Here is a 14,477-nt window from a genome sequence, read left to right as displayed (position 1 = left end):
ACAGCCCTCCATGTGCTGGCCAGAGGTAGCCTGACTGCCATTAGGTACCGAGATGAGATCCTCAGACCCCGTTAAGACCAATATGCTGACACATGCACATTTGTGGCCTGCTGGAGGTCATTTGCAGGGCTCTGCAGTGTGCACCTCCTGGCACAAAGGCGGAGTAGCAGTCCTGCTGCTGGGTTGTTGCCCTCCTACGGCCTCCTCCACGTCTCCTGATTACTGGCCTGTCTCCTGGTAGCGCCTCCATGCTCTGACACTACGCTGACAGACACAGCAAACCTTTTTCCACAGCTCGCATTGATGTGCCATCCTGGATGAACTGCACTACCTGAGCCACTTGTGTGGGTTGTAGACTCCGTCTCATGCTACCACTAGAGTGAGAGCACCGCCAGCATTCAAAAGTGACCAAACATCAGCCAGAAGCATAGGAACTGAGAAGTGGTCTGTGGTCACCACCTGCAGAATCACTCCTTTTTTGGGGGTGTCTTGCTAATTGCCTATAATTTCCACCTTTTGTCTATTCTATTTGCACAACAGCATGTGAAATTTATTGTCAATCAGTGTTGCTTCCTAAGTGGACAGTTTGATTTCATAGAAGTGTGATTGACTTGGAGTTACATTGTGTTGTTTAAGTGTTCCCTTTATTTTTTTGAGCAGTGTAGTTCTCTATGATGGCGAGTGGTGGGGTCGAGACACCAGGAGGATTCTCCGTTATCTATTAAAGCTCCAGTTTGGGAATATTTTGGCTTCCCAGTAGATTACAACGGCGATGGAAAGAGAGTGTATGTCGCCAGCGCTCAATGAGAATAGCCTACGCAGCTGCCAACACTTTAAACATGTTGACACATTTAGGGGCCAGCTGAGTGGCCAAGTGGTCTAAGGCACTGCAGATCAGGGTTTGATTCCAGGCTGTATCGCAGCAGGCCGCGACCGGGAGACCCATGAGGCGGTGCACAATTTGCCCAGCGTCGTCCGGGTTAGGGGAAGGTTTGGCAGGCTGGGATGTCCTTGTCGCATCGCTCTCTAGCGACTCCTTGTGGCGGCCGGGCACATGCACGCTGACTTCAGTCGCCAGCTGTATGGCGTTTCCTCCAACACGACTGGCTTCCGGATTAAGCGAGCAGCGTGTCAAGAAGCAGTGTGGCTTGGCGTGTTTTGGAGGACGCATGGCTCTCGACCTTCGCCTCCCCCGAGTCTGTACGGAAGTTACAGCGATGGGACAAGACTGTGACTACCAATTGGATATGATGAAATTTGGGAGGAAAAAGGGGTACATTTGTTTTTAATAAATAATAATAATTACACATTTAAACCAAGTATTACTACCACTGGAGCAAGACCAAATCCTCCACTCTTCATTCAGTCCTTTGCAGATGATTCTGAATTCAAGCTGCCCTTCGCAGCTGATTACAAGAGCGATAGGTATGTTTATAGCTGCGGATATGTGCTCATTATGGGTGGTTGAGAAGAATAGGGGGTTTCAGCACCTTGTGAAAGTGCTCGAGCCACGTTATGAACCAAGTTCAGCAAACAGGTAGTACCCGCTTTATGTAAGCAAGCTAAAAGGCGAAGTTGTCAATGAATTGGCCAATGCACCCTGTGTCGCACTTACTACAGATGGATGGCCCTCCAGGGCTACAGCGAGTTAGCAGTGACAGCCCATCACATTACCCCAGAGTGGGAAATGAGAAGTACCATGCTACAGACACGCCCCCTTTATGAGTCACCGAAGTGCGCATACTTTTCTCTTTGTAAGAAGACATTATAGCATAGGCCTATACAATGTCTGAGCCATGTTTACATATTGATTTCACACGCATATTGCACTTTATTTTAGTGTTGTTGAGTAATCTGGTTTTCATTTAAGAAATCGTCCTCTCATCAGGCATTATATGACTCATGATTATATATGGAATCAGGAAAACCAATACATTGTAATTTCTTAAATAAACAAAAATCAACTACAGTAACTCATGGCATGTCATTTTCCCGCTGTACCGAAACCTAGCCTAACCGTGACCCCAAAACCACGTACCTAACCATGGGTTTGGTGAACCATACTGGTATTTACTGTTAGTACAGTACACACGAGGACAAACCCTGGGGCTGGGTATTTCACACATGTCTGTTCTGTGAAACCAAGTCAAATGCAGAGGAACACAGACGGGTAGCTAATTTCAGAAAAGCATGGGTACTATCTAGCTACGTACGTAGTATACCCAGAGTGCGAATTACACCATGATATTCGGGGGGTCTCTATTGGGTGACATTTGTTTAAATGTAAAGATGTAATTTAACGGTAAAAATGAATTACCTTTTAATATGGCATGAACACAACCAGTCATGATGCTTTCATCTGATTGTCAAACAAATCACTTCAAAAAGTACCTGTGCATGTTAGTCCACTCCAAAATAATCCAAACAGTGCAATGCATGTACACTCGCGCCATTTGATGGATGGAAATAGACATCTGTTTACAAAACCAGAAAGTGTGCCTAATGACATTTGGCGATTGCCATTGATTAGGCCTCCATTAATTGATGCGTCTTGCTGATAAAGGTAGCTTGAAAAGTCGGGACACCTGAAATGGGGCTGACCTTAACACATAGTCAATTTACTACACATTGTAGCCCTATTAACGTGAACTTCAAATAGCCCAAATAGCCCGGTAGCCGGTGATGTAGTGGTGAAAAAAAATAGGTGGGCAAACTCTGATTGCCGGTTGCGGTGAAAAGTAAAGCTCCCTATACTTTCGATGCATTGGCTAAACTGCATTTTGTTGCGTTTACCCTCCACTAGGCCCACCCCACTTCACAGATCGCGTGACATAAACCACGGTCTTTCTTTCCTTACATTAATTACATTTCACAGTATTATTTGTAATTACTAAGTATTTAACAATTGAATTAGAAGATTCAACTTAAACCCTGTATGATTCCTGGATCTTGGAGATCTCGGAAAATGCCCTGTACGTAAAATGTCATTATGTTTCGCCGTGAAAACAGTTCTCATGGGCACACAAATCCAAAATAATGTAGGCCTATGCCAATGCAACATCAAACGCTTCTAACCGAAAGAGTCAACTACAGGCCTACTGTCATTAATGTTGGATGGATTGGATATGCATTGGTGTTTAGCTGTTGTCTAGTGATATTGGAGACAGTCATCAGCTGATCCAGGAGAGAAAACAAAATGATAGAAAAGAATCAAGCTAAACAAATGGTCTACTTCTTCTGGCCACGGACGGCACAGAGAACATCAATAAAGCAATGAAAACAATGCAATGAGAGCCCTAAACAGCTGACTGACAAGATCAAACAACGATAAAACAACGGATAAATTGAATGCATTGGAATAAAGGCATAGGTTATTGTTATCAAGGGCACATGGCAAACAATTGGCAAAAATGACCAAGTACAAAGAAAAATCTACGCGTTAATTAAAGGAGCTCAGTTGAGGCCGAAATTCAGCACTACTGAGTGGACAGCGCCTTGGACAGGGAGACGGTTTGTGCAGGGAAACAGCGCCCCTCTGTCTCAGTATGTGTAGCATACGTATCTGATGCTGTCTGGAACTTGTGTTGATATCCTGTAGTAGCTAGTTTGCTAAATTGGCCCTTTCCTAAGCCATGGATGGAGATGGGGATTTGAACTTCTCTGTATAACTCTCTGTACAGGCCCATGATTATGACGGCGATTCCGATCAAACAATAAATTAATATATTGTGCCACTGGCCTGAGACGATTGAAGTTCAATATGTAGCCTAGTTAACTAGCTAGCTCTCTAACTGAGCTGGTTCATTGTTGCCCATGCGAGGAAGTTAGGCTAGCAAGCATTTTAGCTAAGTAGCCTATGACAACAAAAACTAAAAGTGTACTGTATGACAGAGCCGTAGACCATTTTGCCAACATGAAATGGAGGATGGTGTCACGGCTGTCTTCCTCTTCTTCCTCTGAAGAGGTGTAACAAGGATCGGACCAATACGCAGCGTGGTAGGTATCCATGTTTTAATATAGAAAACTGAACTATGAACACCAATACAAAACAATAAATGTGAACAAACCGTAGCAGTCCCGTGTGGCCAAACACTGACACAGGAAACAATCACCCACAAAATACCCAAAGAACATGGCTGCCTAAATATGGTTCCCAATCAGAGACAACGATAAACACCTGCATCTAATTGAGAACCAATCTAGGCAACCATAGACTTACATAAACACCTATAATGAACACAACCCCATAACTCTACAAAAAAACCCTAGACAGTACAAACACCCTAGACGAGACAAAAACACACAAACCACCCTCGCCACACCCTGACCTAAGCAAAATAATAAAGAGAACAAAGATAACTAAGGCCAGGGCGTGACAGATGGCATTGGCATTCAACTAGTCTACAAGTAGGGTGAGTCAACTTTTTTTTGTTTTACTTGCGCACATATACATACATACATAGACATACATAGACATACATAGACATACATAGACATACAAAAATCAGTGCAATGGACAGCCACATGATATTTAGCAATATTGATAGACTAAATGGTTTTTGGTATCTTTAAGTTTGTTTTCAGTGTAATAAACTAAGCATATATAGCCTTGTTGATTTGATGATGTTTAAATGTTTAACTTGAAATGCTGCTGAAATAGTGGAGGCAGTGCTCCTGTCTTTGTGCTGACTTGCGGTAACTCCGTTGTTGTTTAGTAAACTGTCGAAAACATTAACTTGCTTGACCATGCTGCAGGTCATATGACTGTTTGTTACATGCAATATTTGCTTTGTGGACTTCACTGGACAGATGTTGCTCTCCGGTTTTATGATGAAACAAATGTATGTATAGTTAAATTTATTCCGCCACTGTGTGACTTGTCTTTTTGTTGTTAGGGCCTTATTGTAGGCCTATGTCACGCTGGCGTATGACCGAATGGGTTATAGAGCAAACAACGCAAATATCACAACATAGGTTGTAATATGGCTTTTTTACTGGCTTCCCTAGTGTTTTTACGCACACCGCTACTTACTTTTGTTGCATTTAGGGGAGCTAATGCCGCATTCAGGGAAGCTGAGCCCCCCCCCCCCCCCCCACACTACGCACCCTGAGTATACCCCTCTGTACACTGCAGTAGGATGATGCAAAAGCAGGCAAGTGATGCACATAATTGGAACCATTGGTCAAGCGGCTCCAACTTACAAGTCTCAGGCAGGTTCTTCATGTAGGGATCTTTCATTGAAGTAAGAGCGTGCAACTGTTTAAGTCACATTTAGCTTGGACCATGGAACCATGAAGAGCATCCACTTCCATTACATTGAACCAGGCATGGTTATCTTTAATGTTAAGTTGTGGATGGATGAAGGACAATATAGACTGAGTGTACAAAACATTAGGAAAACCTTTTGTCCACCCACTTTTGTCATCAGAACAGCCTCTATTCGTCGGGGCACGGAATTCTACAAGGTGTCGAACGATGCTGGCCCATGTTGACTCCAATGCTTCCCATAGTTGTGTCAAGTTGGCTGGATGTCCTTTGAGTGGTGGACCTTGATACACACGGGAAACTGATGAGGGTAAAAAAAACAGCAGCGGTGCAGTTCTTGACACACTCAAAGCGGTGCGCCTTGCACCTACTACCATACCCCGTTCAAAGGCACTTACATTTTTCTTGCCCATTCACAGCTAAATGGCACACATACACAATCCATGTATCAATTGTCTCAAGACTTACAAATCCTTCTTTAACCCATCTCCTCCCCTTCTTCTACACTGATTAAATTGGATTTTTACAAGTGACATCAATAAGGGATCAAAGCTTTCACCTGGATTCACCTGGTCAGGTGTTCCTAATGTTTTGTACACTAAGTGTATATTTGCCTACTCTCACAAAGACATGACAAGAACATAATACCTGATTGGAAAGCTAATAAACTATGATGATCAGCTGGTGCCACAATATGGCTTTTCTAGCCCCTCTTTGGGCTAATCAATCAATGTGCAGTCTAATTGGCTACACATTAAACAGGTGACTAATCCACCGCCAACTATTGTGCGGTTTGATTGGCTACTCAATAATCACATGATTGATCCACTTCTGGATTTGAGGCAATCTGTAACATGTCTCGACTGAAATTAAATTGAAACGCTCGTCTCTGATGCAGTGCCAATATAATTATCTAACTATTGTCAGATGTTTAATTGAATTTAGATAACTCAACACCCTTTTTATACAATAATACATCATATCTACGTAGGAGTTGTACATTTAATTTCACAATTATGGTTTACCATGTCATGGCTTATCCTCAATTATTTATCCGAATGCATGTATAAATAAATGAATAGATAAGAGGCAAGGATGAATACATTTCATTTAAGTATTGCAAAAAACTGAGCCAGGATAACTTCTGCTGTTGTACCTTGGGGGCACCAGTCATGTGGGAACACTGAAAACTTAATTACTAAACATGTTGTTGTTTTCTAAGCAGTGAAGTGCACATGTTAGTTATCCTTGTGTTTCATTGCGGTGCATTATTAAACTTTTAAATCTAATTGAGTCCAATTACTTTCATTAGAGCCGAGCGCTTGAACCGAGGCAGGGGCTCAAATGCAGTCTGTTATAAGCTATTGCTGTTCCTTTGGAGAGAAACACAGGGGGGAATTCCAGCACAAGGTTAATGTCAGCCGTGATTTAGGTTCTCAGCTCGACCCGATCCAACGTTAATGAGCTGCACATGACACAGTCCAGGAGTGGAACAACAATATACAGGCCTACCTTGAGTACAGAATTGGGTAACACTTCCATAAATGTTTCCTCCCATTAGCTTGTAAATAGCTGGTACAAGGTTAAATTACTTATACTGAGTGAAAGATTTTTTTAAGTACTTATGGTGTTATCCCCTTTCCTCTCATGCCAATTATTATCACATACTTCATTTTTCATTGACTGTAGTAGTCTGACATCCTGGTCTTTCAAACATACTAAAATGAACATTTCTCAGGAATGACACCGTTCAGCACATGTATAACGAGTGAAAATAAACACACACAGCCCTGGAATAACCTGAATCCCTCGCAGCGTTGCCATCGTTGCAATCTTAACTCAGATACACAATCGTAAACCTGTCTCCATTTAGTATGATATATCACGTTTCGTATGGTATGTATTCATTTGTGAATTTCAATCATCCATTTCGTATGATATGTTACAAACTACAATTCATATGTTACGAATTGCAATTTGTACAATATGTTACGAAATTGCAATATGTATGATATGTTACGAATRCCGAATTTGTTGTGGTAATGTAAGCTACGCTAGGGGTTTGGGTTCGGGGTTAAGGTTAGAGTTAGGGATTAAGGTTAGGGTTGGTAGTTAAGGTTAGGGGAAGGGTTAGCTAACATGCTAAGTTGCAAAGTAGCTAAAAAATAGTAACTAGTTGCTAACCTCCGTCCTTTTGTTTGTTTTCGGGTCATTTAAAAAAAAAACATTCTGACATAAAGAGCACATATTCAACTTCAGAAAAAAAACTTTTTCAATTCTCAAGAGGTTAAATAAAAAAATGACTATAGTAATTGCATATTAACTGCCAAATAAAGTAACAGGGTAGACCGTAACAGGGTAGACGTAACAGGGTAGACGTAACAACGTTGACGATTTCATCTTAAATCAGCCATAAATCCTCATCTGACAGGGGATATGGAAGCTTGTTGTGTGCAACAAGGTGTGGCAATTGAATGCAAGCTTCAGATTCTTTTTTTATTGCTAACCTGTCTCTCTTTGGGTAACAGAGGTTGAAGTGTTATGCTTGACCCACCCAGTTTTTCAGCATAAAACATCAGAAAAGTTACAAAAAGAGTAGAACTAACATTCAACATTTCTTTAGAATTTTTTTTTCCAAAAGGAATATTTTCGCCATATTAAAATGAGAGTTTGGTTCACCTAACAGGGTTGAACTTAAAATGAGGAACAGATGTGAATCACTAATCACATGAAATAAATAATAATCAAAGTGTGGGGGTTTTATAAGGTTTTTGACATGCTTAACTAACTATTCTTATGCATTAAAGTTTGAATTGCTGACTCTTGCTACTCTTACCAGTGCTCAGGGCCTAACCATGAACAATCAGCCTGAAATGTGTGTGTGTTAGAGAGAGCGCTGTATTGTATGAATGTGTGTGTATGCAACAAATGTATCAGTAGTGTGAAGCTGTACTGTGTGACCGAACTGTGCTAATCTTAGAGAGACACAGGAGAGGTTGAATCATGAGACTGCTGACTGTGGTGTACAATGGACTATAACCCAATAATATAACAAACGTGATTAGCAACTGTATTAAAATGTGATTGGATGTTGACAACTGTTGGTCTGGGCGCTGGGTGTCTGTGTGTGTGTGCTGGAAGTAACAGTTAGCTCAGATAAGAAGCTGGGAAGCTGTAGTTAGCCTTGAGCGAGAACAGTGGACATTGTGTGACAGGTGTGAATAGCTCAGACAATATTACAGAGCTGTCTGACCCCAGTCTTTGGGGTGAAGAAGGGTAATCTACACAGCAACAGCGTTGGGACAATCATATGCGCTAAGGGGCCAGGACTGGCTTAAGGCGCCAACATCAACGATAGGCTGGGTGAGTCTAAACCACGCCCAGTCTCTACTCTGACAGGCCGGCTCGGAAGCGGGAACTATCTCTGTCATGAGTATAATATACTATCTTTGTCAGGAACAAATCAGTTCTCTGTCTTATCCTGCGTGATGAAACATTGAACCCGTATATACGGAAATTGTATTTGCCATTTATTAACTATTGAATTAAACAATTATTTTAACCAAGTTCAGGTGTACTATTGTTCCTATCTCAGTTGAACTTACGCAACCCTAACAATTGGTGACCCCGACGTGATCTGAGGGAACTTCGCTGGACATTGAGCCATCCAGCCTTTGGCCTAGACTGTCGCCAGACGGGGTCCTCTCACAAAAAGACCGGTCTACTAAAGCAGGTAAGCAGAGCCTATTGTTTCAWAACTGAAATTCTGCATATTGGATTTAACCAAATTTATTTTGTGAGAAAACCTAACTGGTGTAAGTTGCTAAATTTTCGAACCATATGTTCATTACAGTAAAGTAAGGATAAAAAGAACTACGTATTATTTCATTACGTACTACTTGATGGCGAATGCCTTTTCAATTGGCCAACAGAATGACAATGGAATGACTGTGTGTATGACGTGATATTAAAAGCCTGTTTGTGTGTGTGTATGTATCTAAGCTAGGGTTGTTTTATTAAAAGTCTATAAGACTTTAGGGAAGTGATTGAGGACAATGGCCACATAACCACCGTGACAGGCGGAATATTGGAAATAAGACAAGTTCTAATAATTGAACGGCAATATACCGACTTCACGGATTTTTATGTATATTACATGGTATGTGGGATATAAGACAAATTGTCGATTAACAAGTCTAGGTGGACCCTCGACTAAAAGTGGACGGCAACATAGTCCAGGGGAAGGCAGAAGTATTGGAATATAAGACAAGTCTAGGTGGACCCTCGACGGCAATACACTGTATAAGACAAGTCCCCTGTAACAAGTGAACGGCAAGACATTGGATATAAGACAAGTTGGGTTTATATGCGCATATTACCGAACGGCAATGTTTTGGAAATAAGACAAGTTCACTGATTGGATAAGACATGTTGGATATAAGACAAGTCACACTGTATGTCTGTTGCTTTATGATTGTATCCCTCTGTATGTACTGTATCAGGCTTTTATGTGAAAGGGAGTAAGGACATATATACATAACGTAACCATATATACTTAAGTTACACATTAAACACATTCTATATTCTCACATCCTCTTTTATTTGACACGGACACACTAGTCCCCGGGTAATAGTAGATACACTGTATGATTGTTTTGCTTTATGACTGAACTTTTATGTATGTATTGTGTCAGGTGGGTAATAATAACAGAAAGTGAGGACATGTATATAAATTACATAACCATACATACTTAAGTTACACATTAACCACATTCTATATTCTCACATTATTTGACACGAACACACTAGTCCCCGGGTAATAATAGATAAGAACAAAATAACGATAAAATTAAGAAAAAATAAAATAACTAACTAAATATGGCTCAAATCGAAAGAATTGTTAAGACACTGAAATCAACTCTAGAGATAAACGGAGGAAAAGACGAGAAAGAATGGAAAAGGAGAGGAGAAAAATTGTATAGGGAATGGATAGATGATGGTTCCATTCTAGATCCTTCCGGCCTGCCAACTGAGGGAGAACCCGGAAGAATACTAYATGCCTTGAAGCGGAGGACAATGAAGACCGCTGCCGAATGGAAACAAGGTGGGGAGCCCACGAAAGGTACCATAAAGGATACCATGGAGAAGGCCAAACTCATAGAAAAAATTGGTCTAGCCATGCTAGAGAAACTCAAGAAAATGTGCAAGGATGCCACACCACCCTCGCCCGGGTCTGCAAAACTATATCCCGAACTGCCTAAACCCAGCGCACCTCCGCCATACGAACCAGCCAACATGATGGCCCCACTAATTGATCTCACTGCTACAGTAAACTATAACAAGAGACCGGAAGGAGCCAGCACACCATGGGTCCCAGCGAACCAGGAAAAAAGAGAAGAAATACAGGTATTGCTTGATAACACCAAATACCTCCAGAAGGGAGTGGAACAATTGAGCAGGATTCAGATGGGTAATGACAGATGGAGAGACGGAAGTGGAAATAGTATGGAGTTGGAACAAGGAGCCTCTGTCTCCCTCCTGTGTTCACAAGGGAGTGGTGTAACAAGAGAATCTTACCAGCTGACAACGGAACAGAGAGAGGTTGAAGCAAGATTTCTAGAAGAGAGGGAACAGATGAAAGCCCTACAGGACAAAATGGCCGCCGAGAACGAGGAACTGATAGAGTTGCGACACACCCTGGCCATCCTGCATCAGAACCAGAGGAAGACTGATCGTTTTGACACCAGTAACGACACCAGGTCCCCTCCATCCCTGGGTCACATTATACAAGTGGGGCATGTGAACCAGGCCGAGGAAGTGAATGAGGAGGAAAGCACAGAATATGGGATACAAGGTAGGTTCAGGGGTGAAGTGATTGAACTAACGGAACACCCATACAACACCCGAAGCAGGGCCGCACAGYAAAGAGGGATGCATCCACTGAGACAACAGGTGGGAGGGACATCCACCTACAAACCATGGGGACATCGAGATCTACAAACCCTAGTGGACGCTTTGCCAATTCCAGAAGAGTCCGGATGTAGGTGGGTGAAAGCCTTTGAAAGCCTGACAGCATCTGATGAACTAACTCTTGGCGATATACTGGCAGTTCTCAATAGATGCATGGGGGACCAGGAATGCAAGGACCTCATGACTCGAGCTGGGTTGAGTGGAAGACAATCAGTGAGTACCAAATTTGAAAACTACAGGACTGAACTATGGACCGCAGTGAGAAGCAGATATCCCACCCAGTCACGGCCACAACTAATGCAGACACTGCGTCTAGAAGACAACGAGAGCGTCCCAGTATACATGAAGAAAGCACGAGTGCTGTGGAGACAGGCCTGGAATGAGGAGCCTGATAGGCCCCAACTCATGGCCATGTTCTTGGATCAATGCCTAAAATCTCTACCAGAACACGTCAGAGTTGAATGTGAGAAGGTGGTAGGAATCACAGCGAAGGGTGTTGCTGAATTCACTGAAATAGCACAACARCATGTGGAAKGYTACKGAGAAGGYAAYAGGAYGGAAGATGATGAAATAAAACAACTACAGAAGAAAGTCCTGAAAAAACAGCTGATGGATGACAAACCAGCACGTCAGATGCCCATGACAAGCACCCCAGTCGCTCAGGTTCCGGATGCAGCCACCAGTGAGGTGGTATCAGCTGTGGTGCAACAAATGTCGGGGTTGATGGCCCCACAACGTGACACCCAATGGGGAGGTGGCATTCCCATTCAACCATGGCAGCCCACCCCTGCAGTTTGTTTCGCTTGTGGGACACCAGGACATTATGCCCGGGAGTGCCACATGAGGGGACAACAGAGCAGAGGTGGCAGAGGGGGTTATGGTCCCCATTATACTGGCCTGGGATACGCAGTACAGTATGGAGCAGGTAGCTATGAACCACCAAGAGGGAGAGGTCAATGGGGGGCCCAGAGAGGACCATGGATGCCAAGAGGGGGAAGAGGAAATTGGGGTGGGCCAAGACAACCTTACCCACAACAACCTTACCCACAACAGCAACAACAGAACAACACTACTGAGGTTCCTAACCCTGCTCTTCTCCCAAGCATGGCCTGGCTGGGCGATCAGACAGGATCCCCTCAATGAAGCTGCCCAGAGACCCTTACCCTTCCAGACAACAGTACATACATCTACACTTTCCCACCTGACAAGGAACCTATAGTGGAGTGTCTGATTGGAGGTAAACAACAGAGGATGCTTATTGATACAGGCTGTACTTGGTCATCTGTACAAAGCACTTACCCACTCACCACAAGAACACAAGCTTTCACAGGGGTCTCGGGAACAATCATGAGGAAGCACTTCACCATCCCTTTAGACGTTTGCTGGGATGGCCACAACTACTCTCACCAATTTCTATACAACCCTGAATGCTCTGTAGGTCTGATGGGGAGAGACCTACTTTCCAAATTGGGATGCACCATCTTTTGCAATGGCAACGGCCTCCATGCTACAAGTATATCCCCAACTGAGCTACTCCCCATACTTATGACATCATCAGACCCCCCACGCATGTTATACCTAAGTGATGACATACCTGAGGAAGAACCATCCCACGTCTACTGGCTGAGATTACTGGACAGTGATCCGGACACCCCACGTGTGTGTAAACAATTCCAGGACTGGAAACCATGGATACAGACTCTAAACGCTTACTATCCACCCGATGACCCCCCACACCTCACAATGAACTACTGTGAGAACAAAGATGAAATATACGACGAAGCATGGCATGAAAGTATGGTGGACCGAAGACCACTGGTAACATGCAAACACATCTTTGTCCTCAAGGAAGGGGTTGCCGCAAACTGTATGGCGATGGACGGGGACATAGATCTTTTGGAAAACTGGTATACTATGTCATCTGATTCAGCTCCCCATGTTACCCTTATGATTGGTTTTGGGTATGAGGCTCGATCTCTCGGSCCGGCTGTAAGAGCGGCAGACAAACTCATCTGGACARGGACACATATCCCTGACCTTGATACCTCTTCCCTGAAGGGTGAAACCGTCTGGAGGATCAGGGTGAGTACTGAGGACACCTCCATTCCAGAGGTAGTTCGGAGACCCAGACACCATGGAAGAGAAATGACAGACCACCCTGACGCTGACAACATGCTGACCCGTATTCCATCACAACTATGGACTACCAGCCCTGAGGATGTGGGCCTGGTGGACGTTTCCCCTGTCYAAATCCAGTTAAAACCAGATGCACAAATCCCTGTTTACAAACGCCAATATCCATTGAGTAAAGAAAAAGTAGAGGGTATTGCCCCTACCATCWTTGGACTCACTCGGGGTGAGGTTRTGTTCCCTACTGTATCCACTTGGAACACTCCCATTCTCCCAGTTAAGAAAGGTGACACAGGGAAGTGGAGATTGGTGCAAGATTTCAGACCAATTAATGATGTCACCATACCAGATGTTCACCCTGTCCCTGACCCATACTTGGCTCTACAAAACATCTCACCAACCCAAGACTGGTTCTCTGTAATTGATCTAGCAAATGCCTTTTTCTGCATCCCACTCCATGAGAATTCCCAACCACTGTTTGCTTTCACATTCCAAGATCAATGCTACACTTACTCTCGTCTGCCACAAGGCTACCGTGACTCCCCCGGAATCTTCAATTCTATTCTGAAGGACCATCTGGAGGACTTGGCCCTACCTGAGGGTGTGACACTGCTCCAGTATGTTGACGATCTTCTTCTGGCTGCTCCCACTGCCGAATCCTGTCTTCAGGCAACCGAACTATTGCTACAACACGTTGCCACCAAAGGCTACAAGGTTAAGAGAGAGAAAGTACAGTGCTGTAGAAAAACCGTTCAGTTCTTGGGAAGAGTTTTGTCTGGACAAGGACAGGCGGTGTCCGCAGCCCAAAGAACACCATTCTGGAACACCCAAACCCACCACGGTACAACACTGTTGTCCTTTCTTGGCCTGACTGGCTATAGCAGGACCCATGTCCCAGAATACTGCATAAAAGTGGAACCACTCAGAGCCATTCTTCGTGAAGCTGGAAACAGAAATCTAACAGCCAAACTCTCATGGACCATTGAAGCAGACGCATCATTGCTCTCAAACAAACCCTTGCTCAAGCTGAGGCTCTCTCTTGCCGGACTCACCCTGCCTTTCATACTGGATGTTTCTGAACAGGACGGATATGTACATTCCATCCTTTATC

This window comes from Salvelinus sp. IW2-2015, linkage group LG17 (genome assembly GCF_002910315.2).
Source record: "Salvelinus sp. IW2-2015 linkage group LG17, ASM291031v2, whole genome shotgun sequence".
NCBI classification, from domain to species: Eukaryota; Metazoa; Chordata; class Actinopteri; order Salmoniformes; family Salmonidae; genus Salvelinus; species Salvelinus sp. IW2-2015.
This window is presented reverse-complemented; position numbering follows the sequence as displayed.